Source organism: Toxotes jaculatrix, chromosome 1, assembly GCF_017976425.1.
Source record: "Toxotes jaculatrix isolate fToxJac2 chromosome 1, fToxJac2.pri, whole genome shotgun sequence".
NCBI classification, from domain to species: Eukaryota; Metazoa; Chordata; class Actinopteri; family Toxotidae; genus Toxotes; species Toxotes jaculatrix.
In genome coordinates this window covers 13,569,797-13,580,000 of record NC_054394.1, presented here as the reverse complement: position 1 = coordinate 13,580,000, position 10,204 = coordinate 13,569,797, and the positions used below count along the sequence as shown (strand labels likewise).

At 40.3% G+C, this 10,204-nt stretch overlaps 1 protein-coding gene across 1 annotated transcript in view; it reads right to left on the bottom strand.

Annotated features, from left to right (window-relative positions):
- Nucleotides 1–10,204, bottom strand: part of ush2a (Usher syndrome 2A (autosomal recessive, mild)) — a 189,552-nt gene that overhangs the window by 54,753 nt on the left and 124,595 nt on the right. The window lies entirely within an intron of this gene.

Sequence of the window (10,204 nt, the reverse complement as noted above, 5' to 3'; positions counted from 1 at the left end):
ATCTCTGACAGTGATAGGTGATGTCTGTCTGCCACCACTTCACCTTCAGCGGCAAGGTGACATTTAAAACACATGCTATCACTCGATTTCTCTGTAAATGTTTTGCAGGTGAATTTCAAATTTCTCTGCTAAACAAGACTTTGACATAGAATATAGTACTAACTGAATAACTCAGGTTCTGTTTATTCTAATGAATATTTTTCACTTAAACTGTAATTTTCTCAGCAAAAGCTACTAGTGACTGTAGAATGCAAATAATCCAATAAAAAAGAGAGAAACAGACTCCAAATGAAACGTGTATATACTTTTTTAAACTAGATGCAGGCAATAATCATAAAATGGGTAACACTGAAAATTGTACCATTGGCATTATGTTGAACCAGTGATATATATAACATATTAATTTAGTAATTTACACATGAAAGAATTTTTGTCCATGACTGGAAATGAATGTGTGTTGCAGAACTCAAGCATACTTACTTTTTTTATTCAGTTTTCTTGTGCTTCAAAGAAAGTAAACTGTTTGGTAACTGGTTCATTGTTGCTGTCTTAACCTCAAAGCCAATGTGATGCCCCCAACCAACATTTAACACTACATTAACTAAGTGAACTTGTTTTCATATTCATTCTTAAATGCTTTTCTGTTGATTTTTTTGGTGTATTTTAGTATTTATGGTGCATTAAAAACATTTCTTAATAATGCTGTTTTTGAGCATTATGCTAAGCAATGTTGTACATAAAAATATTGTACCCCAACATAGGACAGAAGTTCAAAAAACACTGAAGCTTGTGTGCATTAGATTAAGGTTAGATCATGGACATGAGGGTGAAATGAAACTGGCAGAGCAGCTCTTACACACGAGCAAGAAAACTAACATAAGCTGAAGATGGGGAATCAACATGGTGCCTTTTTTGGCTCTCATAACTACAAAAGTTTAACCAATCTGGTTACTGTGACGTTAGCATGGCTTAGTTGAGGGCACGGACTATCATGCTTTGGCCTTGCAATATGTTAGGGCTATAATATTGTACTACTATAATACTGAGTCAGCAACCACCTGCTGTGAGAATGCACTGGAAATACAAATGAGCATGGAATGGCACAGATAAAATATCACAACAGTTACGATGGAAGAAGTACAAAATCGAATTTTAATGAGAGAGTGCAACAGTTAAAGCCTCTTACTCTGAACCAGACTGAAGAACTGATTATTTAGATAAAATAATCGAACTTTCATGAGGTATTTAGCAAATTTATCCTAACAGTTGATGGCATGCTGATCTGTGGCACTATCTACCCCCAGCTGTGCTGCCCACTTTATTTGACAGCAGACATTAGACTAAGTCATTGCTTTGTATCACGGCCTCAACCTTTAATGGGGCTGCTGGTTGTTGAATGACAAATAACTTATTGTTTAACACCCTAATCAGCATTCACTCTTTGAGCACATGAAATGCTGTTAATTTAAGCAATCATTTCATTTAAAGGCCAAAAGTGGAGAATGGCACATATTTTCTACTATGCTGCTGCAGTGCATTATATCCTCACCGCATCCATCACAGGCACCATGTGACAGGAAAATGCATGTGTATGTGTGTGTGATTGTGTGACATAAAGGCAGTCTGACGGCTAGTAACTCACTTAGCAGCGGCAGCTGTTGCAGAGCGGGGGCTTGGTGGCCAATTCCCCCAGCGCCTTACTTCAGCTTCAATGACGCGCAAATAAACAGCTCAACACTTTTCCAAAATAGCTTCTCTCCACTTATCCCTCGTCCTCTCGGCATCCTCACCTCTACTCCTCCCTTACATCCGGACACCAGACCATTTACAACTTCTCCTTTACTCCTTTGCCGATCCTTCACTGTATCGTGTAACATGGCTCTGTTCAAACAGTGTATCGTGATTCTCTAACACTGTTCTCTGACTCTGAAAAATGCAAACTTTATCACTTTTAACCTGAAGTTCAGGAGTTGTCTCCTGCCTCCTGTTCACCCTCCCTCTACTTTCTCTGATTATTCTTTTTTCCATTATCTCCACATCTCTTCAGCTCTGTCTTTCTCTAGCTACCGTTTTTAGATTACCCATGTTCCACCTTCTCTTACTTCTGAATCTGCTTGTTCTTGTTGTCTTCTCTCCTCACCATCTTTACGCCTCTTGTTTCCACCCCCCTCTTACCCTCTTTTCCTTCCACTATAACTCTGTCTCCCTCCACTCACTTCATAGGTCTGTATTGTTTGTTTACTGTTCTGCAGCTAAACTTCACTATTGTATTATCACACATTCAGCAGAAATCCAATCCCTGTCTTTGTAAGCGTTATCTGTGTATGCGTGTGTGTGACATGATTGCACATTTGTGTTAACGTTTTGAAACACACACCTCCTATTTTCTCTTCCTCTCTATAAGCTGTGCGTGTTTGTGCATGTGTATGCATGTGCGTGTATGTGTTGACAACATTTTATCACACACCTCTTGTTTTCTCTCTTGCATCGCAGAATGCTTCAGCCCTAATCTTCAGATTTATGTTGGATTTGCATACATTCGTTAATAGCATCGGGAGCAGCACGTCAACACAAGGTGCTTAGACAACGTGAATTATTATTAGGGTTTCAGTCATTCCACTTAATGATAAGTCAATATTTAGCCCTGCCAATGAACTACTGATAAAAATGTGTGTTGTGGATTAGGGTTATCCGCGCTCTCTAGGAGACCAAAACCCCTCCACAACTTTAAACAAACCAAACACTTTTAAATACCTGAATATATTACAAGGGGTTTGGCACAAAGTGCAGAGCAAGTGCACGCATACACAGTTTGCGTGCATGAATATCAGCACATACACACGCGCACACTGAAGAATCTTCCACTGACACAAACTGACACTGGTGCCACACATTTCACATGCACACACACACAGAAAGGAGCAAGCACATAAATGAGGATGTACTTTTTATAGATTTTTAACAATTTTTGCTTATCTCACACAAACACAGGTGTATATATGGTCTCCCATTTAAATTATATACACACACTGAAAATCTCTAATATCTTCACACAAACCTGGAAATAATCAGAAAGTTTGAGGATTATTCAAGTATTCAAGAAATATTTAAGATTCTGCACTATTTCAAGGTCAACAAACACATTAAAGCAAATCTGAGGCACTGACCAACTTAAACATTCGAACAAAGGGTTAGATTTCCTCGAGCTGTATCCCTTCCATTGAAGCGTGTTTAAACGACACTAAGGTGGATTTTATCTACTCCTCAGTGACATTAACAGATTTATGACAATAACACAAGGGTGTATGTTAGGAGATGAACAGGACAGAGAGGTTTGCATCTTTGTGGAAAAGGATTCATATTTCAGCTGGATAATAACCCCAAACACACCTCAAAGCTTTGCGGGATCTACTTGAAGACCAAAGAAGACCAGAGACTCCTGACTATCATGGACTTTCCTCTACAGTCACCTGACCTGAAGCCAGCTGAACATATATGGGGACACTTGAAGACTGAGAAAGCAAAGTATTCTATGAGACCACAAGAAGCTCTTTGGAACATGATCAAATCATGCTAGGATCACATGGGTCATTGGGTTTTCACAAACTCGTGGAGTACATGCCCATGATGGTGTTTGATACACACACGTACAGGGAGAGAGCGAGAGAGAAAGCCGTGTCATACATGTTGGCTAACAGAAATGCCAAAGATATGTAAATTTATTTTCAGAGATATCAAAGGATAATTAAGTCTGGATACTGAATTTATGTTCATTATACAGGCTTGTCTACACTGTAAAAGCTTCCTCCTTGAATATTTCTTATATTTCAGAATATTCTTTTGTAGTTGTAATTTTTAATCTTAACTCTACAACTAATATATTGTTGCTGTGTGCAAATCCTGATACTAATTTAATTCCCAGTGAAGTCCTGCTCAGCATCGTGGTCACAACCCATAAGTAATTAGATTTAAAGGTTTTTTTATTAAACATGTTTGTCATGATGCGTTTGTTAAAAACAACATCAGCTCACATCAAACTCTCAATAAATGGAATCAGCCTAAAAACCTTTAGTTATGGTTGGGCTCTAGTGTACACGCACACACTCACTGCAGAAAGGAGTGTATGTGTGTGTGTGTGTGTGTGTGTGTGTGCACTTTGTGCTCCAAAGGGGCCAGACTATATGCCATGTTGAGAGATGAAATCACAGTGGATTGACTTTCTCACACAGTGCACAGAGTTCCCCTGTGGACACACACATGTGGACGCTGGAGCAGCAAGCACACACATAATCAAACACACACACACTTACACACCTACTCTTTTCCCAGCTGACTGGTTGTCCTCTTGTCTTTCTGACGTCTTTTTTTTTTTTTTTTCAATCTCAACAACATTACCAGCTGGACGTGTGTGACACTGTGTGCATTTGTGTGTATGTGCATCTTTGCGTCTTTAGTGTTTGTTTCTGTGTGTGTGTGTGTGCTGAGCTTAGGTAAATGCTTTGGTGGCACTTATATTTTCACCACTCTACAGGGATTCACTGAAGAGTGAGACACAGCAAGCAGCTGTTCGTGTGTGTTTAAAGTGACAAAGAGACAGGAGAGAGAGAGAGACTGGGATGAAGAAAGAAAGTGATGAAGGAAATGACCAGCTAAAAGAGTTAAAGTGATAAAACAGGACAAAACAATTAAAAGTTGTGGAATGAGATGAATAAGAGTTGCTAAAAAAGCACATTGTATTATGTGGTCCATGTGTGGCAAAATCTACAACAAAAAAATAATTTCAATTGTTTGTATATTTATAAACTGGATATCCGTCACATGCACTGAGCCAGAGAGATTGATATCATCAGTTTAGGAAGGATGTAACAGATGATGATGGATACATAACCTTTTTTCATAAATTACAGACACATAAATATTTTATCCATTATGGGAATATAAGCACTACATGTATTATAGTGCACTGACTTGACGGTAATCCCACAGGCCTTCAACTAATCAGTCCTTACACATTCTGCCAGAGACATTGCAGCTGACAATACAATGACCCATGGCCCACCTCCTTCAGGTTATCCATCACTGTCATCAATATGATCTTGGAGTTGGTGAATTTGAGGTGGTAGCCAGAAAGCAGAGGTTGTCCTGCTCCTCTGTGACTACATAAATACTTCCAAGCCTTCTGTACGTCTCCAAAGGAGAGACCTTCCTGGTTTTCAACAGCTCAGTGTCAGAATAAGTAACTTTTAAGTTCAAGTGGAACTTTTAGCAGATGAATTGAGGCAATGTGAGCAACACACGACAGAAAGAGGCTCAGTCTTTGAATCAAAATCAATTTTTGTCATTGTTTTTGTAATTCTTCATTATGAATGAACGTGAACTGCAATTTTGTTTTTGAAATCAATACGTAAAGGAAATGGTTCTTCACCAGCCAAATGGAGTTGTTCAGTAACCATAACAGAGGAATGACACATCCCAGTTACTTAAAGAAAGGGTAAGAAACAACTAGCCATTGTTGTGTGGGTATAACAACTGCCATGAAAAGGTGTATAGCACAACTAAAATATTCCATCCAGGCATTCTTTGCAAATGCGTCTAGGTGTCTGCATGTGTGTGTGTGTGCCTGTGCAGGTTAACTCAGGTGGGCTCTTACCTAGAAGTTATGTCTTTTAAAGTTAACCTTTATTAAATCCACACTGTGTAACAGTAGCAACATCAAGAATAACACAAAGGCAACTAAAATGCAAACACACACACACACACACACAGCAGTCTGTCCTCATCTCTGTGCTCCTGACAGCCTCTGGTTTTATTCTTGCCAGTCATTAAAGTAAACCTAATAGAAAAGCCATCATCATAAATACATTAACAGAGAGAGAAATGTCTTCCTGTGTTCAGAGAGTACTCAATCTTCTAAAGCAGCCAGACGCTGCTGTTTGGAATGCACTACTGTTGGCCATTTGCTACCCATCATTGATGAGGGGCTTCTGGCAATGATAAACACACACACACACACACACACACACACAGAAAATACACACTCAGAAACTGTTGAGAATATTTTGGCCGAAACAATGAAAGGACATGCAAAGGATGTGTGTCTCTGCATAAAGGACCATTGGAATATATAGACAGAAACAGATATAGAAAGTGAAGCATGCATGCACCAAGTTGAACTAATAAACCAATGCACACTTGCACACACTTATACACACAAACGCATCCACTTTCACAACTCCGCCAGGCTCGGAGTGAGCTAGCTTAACTACTGGGATAATTTCCCTCCAGCAAATGGTCACTGTGCCCTTGAAAAACATATTTGATTATTACTTTTTCCTCCCCCTCCTCTTTTTTTCTTTTAGCATCATCACAGCCATTTTCATCACGCGCTCTGATGATGGCACGGCAAGGCGCGTTAAGATAACACCCCAGCACCGCCAGGCTTTTAACACTTAAACGGTGAAAAGGGATATTCAGATTTGTCCTTGAACGTTTGGAAGGGGCCTGTTGGGCTGGGACAGAGGGAGGGAGAAAGGGAAGGAGTTAAAGAAATGCACACATTTTTTAAGATTCACCCACTTTAAGAAAAAGTGAGGTGGGGAGGGCATTTGTGGTAGCACCCACAGCGAGAGATGGGGTAGGCGGGGTTGAAGGGCAGATGAAAGAGTTAAAGAACTGCATACTATAAAGAAAAAGTGTGAAGGGGAAATGATTAGTGGAGCGCGCCCAGTGAGGCAGGGGACTTAGGGAGAGTCAGGGAGCAACGGGAGGCCAAAGACACCACACACGTTTCTTTAAACACCATCTAATCTCACCTAAGTCTTAGCTAAACATCTTGCATACAACCTCAGAGAGAGAAGAAAAGAGGAGCAAATGAAGAGCTTAAAAGTTGGTCTTGAACCTGCAACACAGGAGGAAATGCTGCATAAAAAACTGTGGCACTTTCGTCCAAAAACAAACAGTATTTAATCTACTTGAAAGTGAAATGAAAGCTGTTTAAACAAACTGGCAGATTTGGAAGGGAGGGATTTAGAGACTTTGTGTTATTGTACAACAACTCTGGATCCTGAGGAAAGGATTACAGACCATCTCAGTAATACCCCAAAGACTAAAACTGGCCAGAGTAGAAGTTAGGCCATTACAGACGGCACAACAAGTGTTACTTGACCAGGTAGGTTTGAATAAAGTCACATGTATGCAAGAACCTATTAAGACTTAGTTCAAGTCTACACTGGCCACATTACAAAAGCAGCCCATCAGAGTAGCACCTACAGTCTCCTGACACACAATCTGATCAGCCACACTAACGCCATGCACTTTGAGAAACAGGTTTTGATAATTGAGATAAAGTATTTGAGAAACCCAGTCATTAAAGGTATATTTCTGCCTGTGTGCCCCGTCTGCAGCAGCTGAAGCAGCAGCAGCGGGTGAAGTGGGAACGGGAACAGTGGTCTTTTCACTGAGACTTCATGAACTTAAGCTTAATTCTGTTAAGTTAAAATCCCAACTTCTGATGATGGAAGCCAGTAAAAAAGTAGTTAAGTGCAGTGCACCAACAGCCATTTGGGAGTGGTAATGAAAGAGACATCATATTCCCTATTACTGTACCGTCAAAGTGATTCTGAAGCTGCTATTTTAAAGTAAAATTGCTGCATAATGTTGATTTAAACCTTAAGAAATGTTTCAGAAAAAGATTGAAAGACTATCCACAGCTTTTATTTTTTTTGTTTCTTGGGGACAGGTTGGGTGAGATCACTTTTCTGACCCTGATTCTATTTTACCTGATTTACACTGGATGCTTTCCTGATTCAAATCAAATAGTCCAGCCTAGAGTACGCGTGTATATGTGTGTATGTGTGAGTGCGTGCTCACGCAATCGCATGCTGCATATTTTTGGGTGTACGTGCAATTTTGTGTGTTTTCATGTGAATGTTTTCTTATGAGTGTGTGCGGATGTGCATAACTGTTGTCGTGTTTGTGTGTGGATGCTTGTGTGTATTTCAAAGAGTGCACATGTGCATGCAAGCCAGTACATGTATCTGTTGCCAGACGGCTGTCTCCTGGCATTGCTGTTCCCCTGCAGTGTGTGTGTATGGTTGTTGACAGTGTGGACGGTAATGTGTGATAGATCGCACTTCAGGGACCCCATAATCACATCAGCCTAACCTAGTCTATCAGCTGGGCACAATGGGATACCCTTCACTCCTCCTTTAATCTGCTCCATCTAGCTCTTCACCACTCTTCTCTCCTGCCTTCTCTCTCACCTACTTTCTCCCTCTCTCTCTTCTTTCAGTTTCCTTTATCTGATGAATATTTTAGATTTTTTTTAAGTCTCTTTCTTTCTTTCTTCCACCAATTCTTTTGCTATCTCATCTTTCTTTCTTTTCTTTTCTTTTAAATTAGTTTTTTATTTTGTATTAATTTCTTTCAATATAACTTAATTCAGTGTTCACTATTATTTACTTTAAATAAAACTGTAAGTAGGTAGTCCCCTCTTAACTTACCATTATCATTATTCATTTCTTTCTTTCCTTCTTTCTTTCTTCCTCTCTCCATTTTTCTTTCTATTTCTCTTTCTTTCACAAATCTCAAGTCTCTCACTATATCATTAAAAATACAAAACCTTGGACATGGTGAGAGGGAGCAATGAGAATGAGTGGTGCCAAGGTTAAGTATCCTATCCTATAATAGGTGTTGCTGTGCGCATGTTGTGTGTGTGTGTGAGTGTCTTGAAGCAGACGTGTGGGGTCGAGGTTGCAGAGTCGGCCCCAGGGCTCCCCGACAGCGCAGTACACCCGGCAAATGGCCCTTAGCCTTGCTAGCGCCGCTAGCCCTACAATCCATCATACCATATGTTCTCAATGGGGAAGCTAACGCTAATGACTGATGAGTGGAAGGGAAGGGGGCATAAAGGGAGGGAGAGAGGGGAATAGAATGAGGAGGAAGAAAAGATGCTAGGAGAAGAAAGGAGGAGCAAGAGGCCAGAGGAAGGAGCAGAGAAGGTGGTGAAACAAATTAAGGAAAAGTAACAAAGAAGATGACAAAGGAGCGGAGGACATGGGAAATAAATAAACGAGGGAGATGGAGAGGAAGAGTAGGTGGGCAGCATATGCACTCCATGGGTGGTGCCCTAAAATGAAGGATGACCATATAGACTGCTCAGTTGGAAGAGAGAGGAGAATCCAGTGGAGAAGAAGAAAAGCAAACAGATGAGGCGAAACAAGTGACGATGTGACGGAGTGGAATACTACACTAAATAAATTAACAAGAATGGCTCAGTATTTTAAAGTGAAAACTCTAAAAAGAAACTCTTATTGACAATGTCATGAAAAGACAACACACTGAACAAAAAAAACAAAGAAAGAAAAAAGTATTTTTTTATGATAAATGAGAGAAACAAATAGCCATGAAACCAAAAAATTTTTTGAAATAAAATTATTGTTTTCCTCTGCTGACTTGCCTTCTAGTAACTTTTTAGTCAGTATACATGTATTTTTGTGTGGGTAGGGATCTTGTGTATGTGTCAGTGTGTGCCTGTGTGTTTGTGGGTAGGCTAATGGAGTACTATAGGCCTGCCCATATGGAGCCATTGTTTATGTGTGATGAATAGAGTCCACGTGTCTGTCTCTGGCACTCAACACTAAGCGAACCCTGCCGAGGACACCCTGTTGACTCTGAGTGTGTGTTTGTGTGTATGTGTGGGTGCGTGTAATATGTCTATATGTGTCAGAGAATGCGTGTGTGTCACTGTGTGTATGTGTCTGTGTGAAGGAGAGAGAATGAGTGTGTATTTGTCCTGCTGTGTGCTTGGCAATGCCCTCAACGGTGCCATCCCAAGTGTGTTTCATCATCATCTGCCATGACAAAGATGTCTAATGACACACACATACACCCACACACACGTAGACGCACACACACAGTCCCATCTGTGCCATGGTATCCGGGTGCTCTGGGACACCGCAGGAAAGGAAGAAAGGGAAACGACCCCACGTTCCTGCACCATGTGTCTAACTCAACCCTTCTTCGCTTTACTCTCTTGTCTCGTTGTTTTCTATCGTTTATATCGCTCTCTCCTTTTGCACCAATAAACATGAGGACATCAACAGGGACCAAAATCCTTTTTAGGCCAGAGTAACTAGTTTTCTGAACAAAAGAACCTTTTGTTGATTGGACTTTACAATAAAGGATTTGCACTAGACAAAAGCAG